Source organism: Gallus gallus, chromosome 1 (assembly GCF_016699485.2).
Source record: "Gallus gallus isolate bGalGal1 chromosome 1, bGalGal1.mat.broiler.GRCg7b, whole genome shotgun sequence".
Classification (NCBI taxonomy): Eukaryota; Metazoa; Chordata; class Aves; order Galliformes; family Phasianidae; genus Gallus; species Gallus gallus.
The window spans coordinates 152,911,747-152,925,650 of NC_052532.1; the positions used below are offsets into that span (position 1 = coordinate 152,911,747).

Sequence of the window (13,904 nt, forward strand, 5' to 3'; positions counted from 1 at the left end):
CCCCACCTTTCAGGAAGCTGTAGACAGCAATATGGTCTCTCCTGAGCCTCCACTTCTCTGATTGCTAACCACCTACCCTCTGTCAGCTGCTGAAATCTTTTTATTTGACAATATTACAGAGCACTGTAAATATCTAGAATTTCTGTAACACAGAAAAAGACCGCATTCACTGCCACGACGTGCTCAAAGCTAATCCACATCTCAGTTCACAGCTTTCTTTCAATCCGTGGCTCCATGTTGGGAGGGAAAATGCAGACACACATACTCACGTGCACAAAAAGCCTCAGGAGATTAATTTCCACTTATTATGTGGCATAATCAGAATTCTTAATGGCCCTATACTAAAATTAAATTAATTAATTAGTCTTCTAGCTATATTATTCACGCAATATCTACTTTTACTTCATACTGTAAGAGGGAATTCATTTACTGGAATGCTTTTTAGGTCCCGTTTTTTATGTATATTTTGTCCAGCATTGAGGTTTTGAAAAATATTCCCTGGTGTTGTCAATGGAAAAAAAAAATCAACAAGAAATCAAAACTGTTAGTAAAAGGGCTAAAAATATATTGCATTCTCTCTAGACTACAATATTTTTTCACCATTTTAATATCAAGGATACTGAAATCTTGCTTGTAGAAGAGAAACCAAGTGCTTCTATTTTAAATGTAAAAGTCATAAATATTTGTGTATTATCAGATGTTTCTGCTTGTAGACTGAAGAGGAACTTTGCAGTCTATTTGATGATATTTCTGAGAATAAGTGTACTGACAAAATCTCACCTCCATTATTGCACCAGAAAAACACTGCTGACCTGTCCATTAGGATCAAGAGCTGAAGTGCAGTTTGGGATGTCTGGTAGACAAAATATTTAAGTCACAGAAATGGCCAGTAATCTCAATTCTATTTTTTCCCTTTTTCCCCTTCTCTGGTTAAAGAGAAGAATTTCTTTTTCTAAGCAAATGCCAAGGTCCTCAGTTGGCCATAGACAACTTCATAAAATTGTCATAGTCCTGTAGCATGTTAATTATACTACATACCCACAGATACACCCTGAAATTGTTCAGCGAGCAGTGGGTCAAGTCTTTTTGTTCCCCTGTGGGTTCCCATCCCACACTTTCCCCCTTATTTTCGATCAGGAAAGCAGAAACATGCTGTCCTGCACTCATCGGTGCATGCGTACTGGTCATCTGCAGTGCCTTTAGATGCCACAGAGCTAAATTATAATGGCTTTTCCCTTAGTAGTAGCCCTTATCTGGGTCTCTCTTGTCTCTGCAGCCTTCAGTTTCCACGAGATTTGTCATTAGGTTTTCTGGGACTTCCTGCTTGTTAGTTTGGGTTGTCACATAGTGACTTGTTCAAAAGTTATTGCAGAGGAGGACTGAGCAAGGCACAGAGACATGGACTTCACCATGTGATGGTCTAAGCCTTAGTTATTGAAGAAATGAAGCTAAACTCAAACATGCATGTGTATATATCTGAGAAAATGCTAAGGGAGATAACTACATTTAAATACACAGATTATAAAAACATCCAGAAAGCTGTTCTAACAGAAAAAGGGGGACTTTTTTAGCCATCTGATTTATGTGGCACTGTTTTATACATCTTGAAGTTTAAACAAGGCAGTCATGTCATTGATCATTTCAGTAAGATCAAAGTGAAACACACGTTAAACACAGATTCAAGTAGTTCAAGATCCTAATTAAAGCTAATAGTAGCCTTACGCAAGGAAGTTGTTGTTTCCTGTTAAAGCATTCTGCCCAGTTTTACTGTCTGTCTTTAAAGTGTGGCTGCATGAGATTCAAACCAACTTGTGAAGTGTGAAGCATGTTTTGGAACATTATCAAATGATGTGAAATGATAAATCCATGAAACTGATAATGGCATAAAAAAACACATTCAAATACTTTGTTATCCGAGGGGTTAAAGTTAGTAATGAATCCTAAGAAGGATTTCCCTTCTGGAAAAGGAAACTCAGATTTTTATAGAAACAATAAAATAGTGTTATGAAGACATTTTTTTCTATGTTCTTGGACCAAACCTTGCATCACTGAAACAATAAGTCTTTTAAAAGCAAACTGAAGTGTTTGTATGGATAAAGCAGGAAAACTTTGGCCTATGGCCTTTCTTTCATGGCAGTGCTGCTGCAGTGGTAATAACTGCATTAGCAAATTTGGTGGGGAGCAGTTTTTGAATTTCTGATATCAGTTTGGAAAAGACAACTTAAAGCATGGAAGAAAGCCCCAACGCTACAGAAGACCTATTAGTCCATAAGCCTCAGTTCCCATTTCTCCCACTTAATGTTATGTAACAGGAGAAGAGAATGTTCCTCTCTTTTGGCAATGGACACTGAATCCAGCAATTCATCTTGATGGGACTGAGCAGAGCATTTGAAACCAAATGAGTTATTATGGCCTGTGGTTTCAGGAACTGGTTTAAAGATAGCCTCAAAATTATCAAAATTTACATAAAGAAAGACATCTGACTATGGCCATGAAATACTTCTACCAAGTTTGGAAAGCAAAACTCAAGCAATGAATGGTCTGTGTCATAAATCAATTTTTTGGCTGCACGAACAGGCCAGTGAAGAAAGAACATTGAATAAGCAAAGGTTTTAATATTCTGACAATTATAAACAGTCCTTTGTTTTTCTTTTTTTCTTACATGAACATGGGTGTGGGCCGAGGAAGACATATATTCATAAAACATCTGGTGCTCAGCTTGTTGTTATAATCAATCAGTCTTTTTATTTTATTTTTCCAACACTGCACAGGAAAAAAGAAAAAAATAAAGACTCAGACCTCTTAACTAAAGAACCAAAGCCTCCTCCTTCTGGGTACAAATGGAGCCGGGGCTGGCTCACAGTTTACTGTTTGCAAGATTTGTCTTAGGGGAGCGAGGTCCTCATGATTGGAAAGAACAGTTTCTTGGGTTTTAGTGCATTATGGTAAAAGCTTTGGAACTGATGGTAGATAGTTTCTAGAACAGTTGTTTACCCACAGGACAGAGAACAGTATTGCTGACTCATTCTTTGTATGTACTTACATTCATTATCCTGATTTAGAGGAAAACAACACTCTAGTTTTAAGTCCCTACATTTATGGAGGTAGTAGTAACACAAACACAGGCCTCGGCTTCCACAGAACTGCAACACTTCGTAGCTCTTCATTCATGAAAAGCAGTACAATTTCCCCAGCTGATATAAAATTGACTAGTATTAGGTCTGCAACCTCATTCAGCAGGTAAATCCACCTCACTTGGTGGTGCTTTTGGGATCTTCTTGAATCTCTGAGAAAGAGGAGCCACATTTTCAAAAGCACTTCCCATTCTTCCACATATATGGTGAAGTTATTGGCAGCAGAATCTTTGAAAATTTGGCCCAATTTCTGAAAGTTTAGCTAGTAAATTTAGCTAATATTCACCCACCTTCATCTGCACTCTTTCCTGTAGGAATATTATTGTTCATGCCAGCAGTGAGTGGACATTGTTCTGATTGCACAGAGCTGCTTAGTGCCTCTGTCCTGGATGTAGCTGAATTCACAAACTGAAATCACTGTGATGGTTTTCAGATCCTTTTACTTTGAGAAATAAATAAGTACTAGGAAGAAAATGAGTTATCAGCCATGGCTCTCTCAATATAGTAAATGTGTGATGTATACATACATGTTTATGTCTCTGCATTAGTCAAACTACATGCAAACTATTAACATGTTCTCCAAGTCTGTCTATTTGAGAGAATGTTATTAAAGCCATAATTTCTGCCTTCCCAGGGCTATGTGCAACCATAAATAAGGGTTGAGAAGCCTGGCAAAGCCAAGGATATGACCTCTCACAAATCACTGAACAGTAGCACTGGGAAATACTACAGAGTACAGAAACACTATGAGGTAACACAAGCATACTGCAATGCACTGATGCAAAGCAACGGAGATGAGGGTTCAGCCCCAGATTCACACAAAGCATGATTCTGTTGCCTAATACATTTGTCCCATTTGAGACAGCCAGTACTATCACCTGCCTAGGGCTAGCAGAAATACACAGGACCCATACACAGGTGACCTGGTCATCTCTGGAGCATAAGAAAGAACCTGGTGGGAGACACTTGGGCATCTCAGGTGATCCCAAGTACTACTCATTCTTAGGTAACTGAATCTTTGCTTTTCATTGACAGGAAAGGAAGCTTAGCAGACACTTACCTGTTTAGATACGCAAATTTAGGTGTATGAATCTGAAGGTAAACCACAGCCACTGTGGTTTCAGTGCTCTTTGGGCTCCACTGACAAATTTTTTTGGCATGGAACTTCTCTTTATAAGTAACTAAGTGAACTGCAAGGCAAAGAAATATCAGTTGATGTTATAGATGTACAAGGTGATTTGCAAACATTTTTGTATTTGTGTAAATAGGATGTAGCACACATTTTCCCATGTTAAATAAAACTTTAAAAAGCCAAAATTCCTCTGAGTTCTTTCATCTTTCTTTGATTTTTTTTTCCCCAAGGTTTGTCTCTCATAAACATATTAAAACACCACAAGCAAGAGAGTAAGATAACCCGCTGATGAAATGACTAGCCACATAAGCGTCCTCACTCTGCAGGAAACCTCGTCATGACTTTGCCTTGCCTACACATTAATGAAAAAATCTTGTGTTTTGTAAATAAGCTCTGCAAAGTCTGGTGGAAAAGTGCTTTCTTCCTTGTTTCATCAATAAAGTTACTATGTGACTTTTAAAAAATTCCACTGCACTAGGAAAACTTCTGTTTCCTTTTATGTCCAGATTTAGCAAGTTTTTCAAAGCCCTTCTTATTAAGAAAAGTTGTGGCTGGAAACATGGATAAGTAGCTACAACGATTCCAGAAGCTATAAATATTCAGGTTATGATATTCAAGAAATTATCCTCTCTGAGGTGGGCTTTATTGTCTCCGAGGGCCCACCTGCAGCTAGGTAAGGGCCTCCCAAAGTGAAGTGGATGGCCCTAAATGATCATAGGTGGTTTTTAAAAAATAAACACAAAATTAGTTTCACACCTACTTAGACAGTTTAGAATTTTAATGTGCAAAGTCTGCCAGGGCTTTGCAGTGAAATAAGGCCATGCATTCAAGCTCCCTAAAGCCAATCAGAAAGCAAGGTTGAGTGCTACCCATTTCGCAACTAGGAATCACTGCCCAGTTCTAGGCTGTATTATTAATGAACAAACTGTTGCTTTGATCACATTTTAACATTTATAGGCTCACAAAAAGTAACCGTGTTAATAAAGAACTCTGTTAGCCTGAGAACACCTAGAAGAACTGAGATCTGTTTCGTGTCATTTTCTGTAAGCACTCTAGCATATTGAGGGCTTTTCCTAGATTTTTCTGTACATGACTCCTCCTCTCCCTCCTTTCTGCTGAGAGGTTCCCTCCAGGTGTATTTTGATATGTTTATAGTCTTGTTTGTGACTTGGTGATGTCCGGTAGCTTTGGCCCAGGTCAAAACCTTATATCTGGGTCACCAGCCACAAGACAGTTTGGTCCATCTCCTGAGATGGGCTCTGACCACCTCAAAGAGCAGCAACAGGCAGCAGCCCAAGCACTGCCCCTTGCACTGCACATGCAGTCAGCTTGCACGGCCTGCATTTGTGTTGGATTTATTCCACATCTGCCAGACAGCTCTTACGCACATTACCGATTTGGAAAAGCTCTAGGTATGACTGAGCTTTACTCAGATCCGTTGTTGGCTTGAGAGGAGGGATGGATAAAGGTATGTGTCACTGCTTTATGTCAGCATTTCTTTGTGTCATTAGACACTGGGCACTGCTTATTCTTACTGCAGCTCAGGTATTCCGATGGATTTAACTCTGCCACCTCTATTCCACGTTCATAGCAGTGTGATGAGGCAGCCATAGGCTGGGCAGCTTTCCTTTCCTTTATACTATTTCAGTACAAATCTTCTAAAAACTGTCATCCAGTTCATCTTCACCACTGAGCAAAACTATAAAAGAAAAGGGTTATGTCGTTGCTAGGGGTCTGATTAATTGTAGGTTCTTTGAATGCCCTTATTAGAAGAGTTTTAAAATTTCCCCTTCGAATTCGAGGTATATCTGAGTTCTAATGTCAGGCTACCAAAAGCAAGCAAGCAAACAAGCCAAAAAAAAACCAAACCAAAACAAAACAACTCTAAACATTCAGACTGCATGCTTCCCTTTTTCTTACAGAAGTTGAGTAGGAAATTTAGTAGAGAAGGACTTTTCTGGGAATCAAAGGTAAACAATACCTGAAGGAAATCAAGCTCCACAGACAGTTACAGAGAGATAAGAAAATGCTTGTCAACATCCCACCACAAGTATTATTTAGCATTTGCAAAGACATAGTGCTTGAAGATCCTAAACAGCAGGCCACTGTATCTGGCACTGTTTGGATTTGTGTGAGAGAACATTTATTCATCCTGAAAAAGCCTTGTCAATTAACACTGCGTTGTTTTAGTTGACTTTTTATATTTGCTTAGTGACTCGTGCATCCCAAAAGATATTAGTTTTTGATAGCAGGATAATTCTGTTGCATTTTGTATTAGGTTTCAGCCCTGTGAAGTTGCTGCTGAGAACCACATGCAAACAATACTGCATTATGAATGCCCACATAATTGCAATAATTAAAGAACTATAGTGCTCAAAATGCACACTCCCTGTCAGGCTTAAATGCACCAGCTCCACTTGAGCCAGTGTGGGACAGGTGTCTCAGGAAGGACTCCACCAGAGTCAGCAGTAAAATACCTTAGGAAATAATAGCTATTCTGCTACTGACAAACATTTTGACACCCTTCACCCCGTTCACTTCTGACTACCTAATGCCCCTCATCTGATTCGTAAGCACCAGTTAGCTCTTCTGCTTTCTTTAGAAATGAAGAAGCTCGTTCCCTGCGACACCAGCCTTGTGGGCTGTCCCAGGGAGATGCTACTCAGGGATCACTCCCACTAGCCCCATATCGATGCCCACAGCCACTCCACTGGTAGCCCTGCCTTGGCTACAGTGACATGATTATTTTGCTTAAGTAGGAAGAAGTGCATTTTGCTGCATAATCACAGCCACTGAGAGGGAGTGCTTTCTTGAATTGCTTCGTCTCTTCTGTGCTTATGTGCTCCCAGCTACTTGCAGTTCATGAGCCAGAATTGTTTCCAAGCTCTTTTTCAATGACGAAGATGATAACAGCACATTTATATAACAGCCTATATCCAAGCTTAGGGTGATTAATCTAGAGCACGCTGTTCTAGGGCATATATGCCTACACTTCACAGCTATTTTCCTAAGCAAGCAACACAATCCTGATAAATTATACAACATTTTTCCCTATCCTCAATGCAAAAGGCAGAATTACTTATAGAAAGATCCAAAAGAGCTATTAACAAAGAGCTATATGAGTTTACCCCAGCTGAAATCCATCTCACCTCATCTTCTTCTGAGGCACCACCTTCAGGAAGATGAGTACTTCTATACTGTGATGTGGTTTTAAGAACATGTGTGACATCAAGCCTATTCATGACAAGACATTTACAAAATCATTATCTATTTCACCTTATCAACCCACCTACAAAGAGCAGATTGAAACGACACATTAAAGTGAGAGCTGTTCTTTTTAGCTTGACTACACCAGCAATCACATCACTGTAATTTCTGAAGGGGGCAAAACAGCAGTAGTATGGGAAAGGAAATATAACATTACTTTAAATGCTATGATTTTAAATTACAGTCACTGGAATGGAGAAGAGAACAGATTAGGAAATACAAATACAAAGGGAGTATAAATAGCACTCCCCCTTAGAAGAGTATTATTTATCTTACTCTGGCTATAAAGTTGCTGTATTTTCCTAACTTCCTGCTTTGGAACGCAGCCACTAAGTTAAAAGAAAATGTGGTTTTGTAATGCAAAGATGATTTTCTTAATTTATAAATCTGGATATTCCAATGCAATGATTAATTTAAAATAAAGGCTGCAAAAAGGGTTTAGCTGATTCTAAATGCTTTTTCAAAAGAAGAGGAAAAAGGAATAATTTTTTTCCAAAGAAAATGAATTCAGAATTAAAATGAATTGTGAATATTAGACACGACTCTCCTTTGTTGTAGGTAGGTAGCTCTGAAAGTACTGCCTCCTATTTATTTCCATGGAAACAAAAACAGATACAAAGAGCACAATAACACTATCTGATAGAGCAAACTATCAGCTACAAAACAGTACTTTTCAACAATCACTACCATTAGCTGTGCATTTTTACTAGCGATGAACAAAAGAGCCTGCATGTCACACTTGTAAAAATCTACACCAGTGGAGGTGACCTACTATCACGACTGCTGAAACACACCACCTACCACCTCACTGTGCTCACATCCACTGGTTGGTCTCCATCAACATTCACCAACCATCGATGAATGTCAATGGGCACCATTTTTTCCACATGGAGGACTTCACTGACACTCCTTTGCTTATTATGTACTTCCATGTCAGACGCCATTCTGTCAGACTGTTTCTCTGCTGCCATTTCACAGCAACAAAAATGTAATGGAATATTGCTGGGAGGGTTCAACCTCTCCTGCCATTCCACCAACATCTGCCTCTGACATTGTGGGTCAACATAATAAAACACAAGGCATTACTTTCAGAGCAGCCCTTGTACATTCATTCATCATCTGGTTTACTCATTCTCACATTCATCAGCTGAGTTTTCATTGGGTTAATTTCTGCTGAGTGATATCTCCTCATAATTCAAAATACTACTGACTTTTGGTAAGGGTATCACAACTCCCACAAGAACTATATGAAGAATAAATAAATTTTGAAATAAAATCCTTAAAACAGATAATCAGATCTTGTGGTTAATGTTATGATCAACAGTATGTGATGCAGTTATCTCTAAATACATGCCTACTGCTATTTAAGGCACCAGAGGGTGAAAGAAAGTTAATTCCATCCCACCAGACCCAGGACATGGAGGTGCCCATTATGAGCTGTTGGCTGTGCAGTTGCCCAGAGGCCTCTATGAGTCAAGGCCGGGGCAGCCACACAGGCCACATTGCCAGCTCCAGCCACCTCCATTGGCACCTCTGCAGAGTATGGTTGGGCCCAGCAGCCATGATGCCAACACTGCGAGGAGAGTCTGTGTAGAAGTGAGAGATTGTCTGAGTGGGCATCTGACAGCCAGCTGAGGTCAGTCCACCACAGAAGATTAACTTAGAAGCTATTGAAAAAGTATAAATGGAATCTGCTTGTGCTGCACTGGTTATAAAGTGGTGAGATACTATGCCAGGAGGTGGAGCAATCAGAATTTGCACCAGTTAGGCCAAAAGAGTAACCCAAACTGTTAGGTACTTGTTTCACTCTGAAAATTTTCTGTAGTTTTAGGAAGAGAACATCATAACCTACTTTCCTCACTATGCTGGAGCTTATCCTCATTTTCATTAGGCCCATTCATGGTTGCAAGATAAATACAGGTGCCATAAATAGAACTGTATTGGCATAAATATGAGTTCTTTACTCAATCCTTGACTTATGTAAACAGATACACACTTCCAGCAAGTGCTGATGTTGGAGCTCCATCATTTCATGCTGTCAGTGTAGTCTTCTACAATCAGGCAATTTAAATCTGGGGTAGGATGAACATACTGTTGAGGCTGTCTACTTTCCTCCACTGATTACAGAAGGAGTTTTGTGCAGTAGCACCCTTTACAGTTGCATCTCTGGCATTCAGTCTGGTGAGGCAAGTAAAGATTTTAGCTACAGCATGCCTGCAGAGAAATGCATAGTTGGGGTCTCAGAGGTAGGTTTCCAGCATCACCCTGCACAGTGGCAGAGAAGATTTGCCCATAAGCAGCTGAAGTGGACAACAGTGGCCTACAACACACCAGCTGATGGAAGAATTTAGTCTCTGAGAGAGGCAGAGGCTCTTGTCCACTTTTTCAGGCTCCCACTGAATTTCCAAAGCAGCAGGAGTCAAGGGTTTAGCCTTCCAGAGAAGGAAGAGGGCAGTTGTGAGGCAGCAATTCCTCACTGCCAAGAACTAAGGAAGATCGAAGTCATTCTTACAGGTTGTCAGCAGCCATGGTACTGGACTCTCCAGGGTTTCCAGCTAGTTCTCTCAGTGATGTTAGTTTGAAGCCATATATGCTAACATAGAAGTCATTTACAAAGCAGCACTTTCAGAGTTAGCTTTCAAATGTTACAGGTTGCTGAAATTACAGACTGCACAAAGATTAATGAGTGCAATCCCACATAATTTCTCTTGAAAGAAACAACAAGCCATCTTTAAAGAGTAATTAAAAAGTAATATACTGTCTGAGAGATTACTTGGATGTCGTAACTGCAGCTCCTACACCATAGCTGAACACGTTGGACATCCCTGGGGCTGCCATTAAATTAAGTGGCGTGGAGGTCTGTGAAGGTACAGGGATGTCCTGCCCTTATAGAATCAGCTGTAGGACGTGAATAAACCTGATATTTATTTACAATTGCTAACTTTCTTGCACTGAAAGGCACACACAAATTTAGGCACTGCATTTCTGATTTTTACCTTGCTGTGTAGCTTCAGATTGAGTATTAACTCCTTCCACGGACTGCGTGGACTCTTTCAATGGCAGTGCTGTTCCCTGTGAAGCATGCAGTGAGCAGTTAATCATTAATTCTTCACGGTTCATATTTGCTGTCTGTTTTACTGCTTATATTTTGATATAGTTCCTTAGGATAGACTTAATGCTGTCATTAGGAGTCACATGCTGGATCTTTATCTAAACTATTATCACAGTCCAGACATAGCATTACAACCTCCTTTTGTAAGCCGAAGTTACAGAGTTCAGAAAGGCTTAAAACTTTATAAGTACTGTGTTTTTTATGGTAATGGAACAGCTGCAGTGGCAGACTGACACACATACACACCCTGCCTGAGTCTGCCTAGTTGCTGTAAACAGGTGCACCTAAAGGCTAAAGCTGTTATTTTTTTTATCCATGACACTAATTTCATTGTTAAAGTCTAGCTTTACAACTGTGTGCGTTAGGATAATGTAAAGGAATCCAGACACATATGGTGAATGAAATTCCTGGCTCTTGCAAAGGGGGTGTATTTTTTTAATTGAAATTGCAGTTATCGTAGTGCAGATAAAACAGCTGGCTACTTGCAAAAATAAATAATGAAACTGTTACTGATGGAAATCATATGCCACGTGATTTGTGGAGACTTCCCTCAAAATAATCAAATTCACCACAGAATAGTGTGAATAATAGTACACAGCATTCTAGGAAGATTTATGTCTTTATTTTAAAATCTCAGACATAGTCAGGGGTCAGATTCATACGTACTTCGGAAGAACTAGTTCTCACTGTATTAAAGTGCACCAGTGGGAAGGCAGAGGCATTTGAAAACTTCAGCCAAAGTGCTTTAGATCAGATCTCTAGGCCTGTGGGTAACCTACTCAGCCACACTAGAAACACTTTCCTCCTCCTCACTGTACACTAGTGTACTTGTTTCTTGGAAGAGAATCTCTAAGATCAGGATCAACAGCAAATAATTGCATTTGGCATTCCCATTTGCTTACACCTTCCATAGGGGATGCAGTGTATTTAGCTTACATTGGACACGTCATTTCTCACACAAGTAAGTGGTTCTCTTTCTTCCTTCCAGCCACTTTTGGTGAGTCTGCTTAACAGGATATGATGCCCCAAAAAGGCCAAGGAAATCTAAATAGGCTTCTATTTAGAGGAGTTTTTAGAAGCCTTTTGGATCAGTGCAGTCTTTCATAGGCTAATAGCTCAGCTGAGAAGTGAATGATAGAAGCCTGGGTGGAGTTCTGCATTCAAGATCATCCAGTGCTGCTTCCAGTATCTCTGCATGACACTGAAAACTGTGCTGTACAGACATATCCTCAGCCCACAGCTTTTAAAAGGGCAGCTTTCACTTGTTTCAAGTGGCAAAAGTCCTCTGGAAAGATCATAGTGATGAAGCCAATAAAGACATAGAGAAATGTCCTGTAGAAATCAATCGAGAATTAAATAATTTCTGAAAGTCTGCAAGCCACACAAAATATTCAATCCAGGATTATGTTTCTGCTGTAGAAACCGATGACTTGATTTAAAGGTTCTCTTTAAATCCCACTGGGCTTTTTTTCTGATGCTTGGTAATTATGTAGAAATTGAGTCTTGTCTTTTCAGGATTGGTATTTGCTCAGCCAGCCACTGAACCCAAAGTTTCTGAAGAGAGTTTTTGTCACTCTTCTTTTACAGAGTGTTTCTTGGCTTTAAAATTGGCAGTCATGACCTGAACATTTCTGGAGATGTCACAATTAGGCATCCTCTGCATGATATCTGGAAAAGTCATCTTTGCTTGCCTTTGAAAAATTAAAGTTTTCAGACAATTTCCCTATAGCAAGATAAGCTATGGACTTGCAATGTCTCAAAGTTGATTTAGAGGTATTTCTAAGAGAATGCTATTAATAATCTTCCACTAGAGTTGTTTTACGTAAAACCCACTGGAGGATGACTATCTGAGTTTGAACTTCCTTGAGTTTAAATCCAAAATGTTCCACACATTTTTCAGAAATTAGTATATCAGTGATCTGACATCAGATTTGATAAAAGTTAGTTACCATATGTGCTCAGTATATGATCCAGAACAGGAAGCACGGCATCCAATGAAGTAGATGACAAAATGCCAGCAACAGATATCTGGAATACATGTTCCTCAGAAAGAGAATATATTTTGCCACTGGGCAAAATATCACAGAAATCAGCTGCAATTCTCTCTTTTCATTTGGTATCTGTGATTCAGATATTTGAATTGTTCTGAGATATCTCCACTCTCCTTGAAATTACTGAAGAAAATGACAGTGATTAATCTTTTCTTCTGACAGTTTGCCAATGAATGAAAAGCGTAATTTCCCCTTATCACTTCAGTTTGCACTGCAGATTAATAAATTCAGCACAGGCTGCAATTTAGGCTTATTTAAGATAAATTTTTAAAACAGATAGATAGGGTTATTTATCAATCTTTAAATCTTTTAGCCCTCCCCATAAGCCCTATCTCACAAGCCATAATTATTTTTTTTTTTTCTGGTGTCCTCTCAGACTGGCAAGGCCCAACATTTTTCAGTATTTCTCTGAAGTCTTCAGAGGATGGCTCAATCCCTTGCTTTCCTCCTTTTAGGGACTAATTATCAATGAGCATCACACCGGTGTTATCTAGGAACACTTGTCCATTTCTCTCAAAAGTTTTTTGTAAAATGTTCTGCTGATAATTTTCTATTTCTGATCCTGACAAAATAATCTACATTGTAAATGAATATGTATGCATTGTACTTAGCTTTTGTAAATAATTGATACATAGAATACTAGGAGCAAAAGTCCCACAAATTTGAGTGAAAAAGCAATTGATAGGCTCAACTGCAGTTTTTCACAGATGTCAATAGCCAGTTTTGGTTGTATGCCAAAGACAGTGCCCACGTGCATCTGGGTGAACCAGAATACATTTATTTATATAATGCTTATTGTTCTCTGACCTTTTATTTAAGCCTGAATTTGATACATTCTGTTTTTTCTTTCATGTTTCATTATTCTTTTGTCTCAGTCTTGTGTTTCACCAGGAATCAATTGTTGGTCTTCTCTGTTATTTCCAGTACTTCACTTTTTTTTTTCTTCCCTCTCGTATCTTCCCCTACCTCTTTTATAACCCTTCTCCAGAGCTCCCACCTAAGCCTGTTAAGTGTACACAGCTATGATAATATAGCACTAACAAGTGTATAACATGTAAATAAGTCTGTTTCCCAGAAATAACTCTATTTCTTTTGGCTGTCCCATGGCATGACAAATCTAGTTCTAATGATGCCACCTAAAGTACAGGTTTACTACATTCGCTTTCATTGAAGCCAATATAAACCAGAACTAAATTAGAACCGTTAGC

At 39.2% G+C, this 13,904-nt stretch overlaps 1 long non-coding RNA gene across 1 annotated transcript in view; it reads right to left on the reverse strand.

The window, feature by feature from the left end:
* The window catches only part of LOC101750454, a 63,912-nt gene extending 55,913 nt beyond the window's left edge, over positions 1–7,999 (reverse strand). Inside the window, exons 1-2 of the long non-coding RNA XR_005860942.1 lie at positions 7,416–7,999; positions 4,195–4,324 (exon numbers count right to left, since the gene is read on the reverse strand). This is a non-coding gene — a long non-coding RNA (uncharacterized LOC101750454). The remainder of the gene's footprint in view (positions 1–4,194; positions 4,325–7,415) is intronic.
* Positions 8,000–13,904: the final 5,905 nt, after the last annotated feature.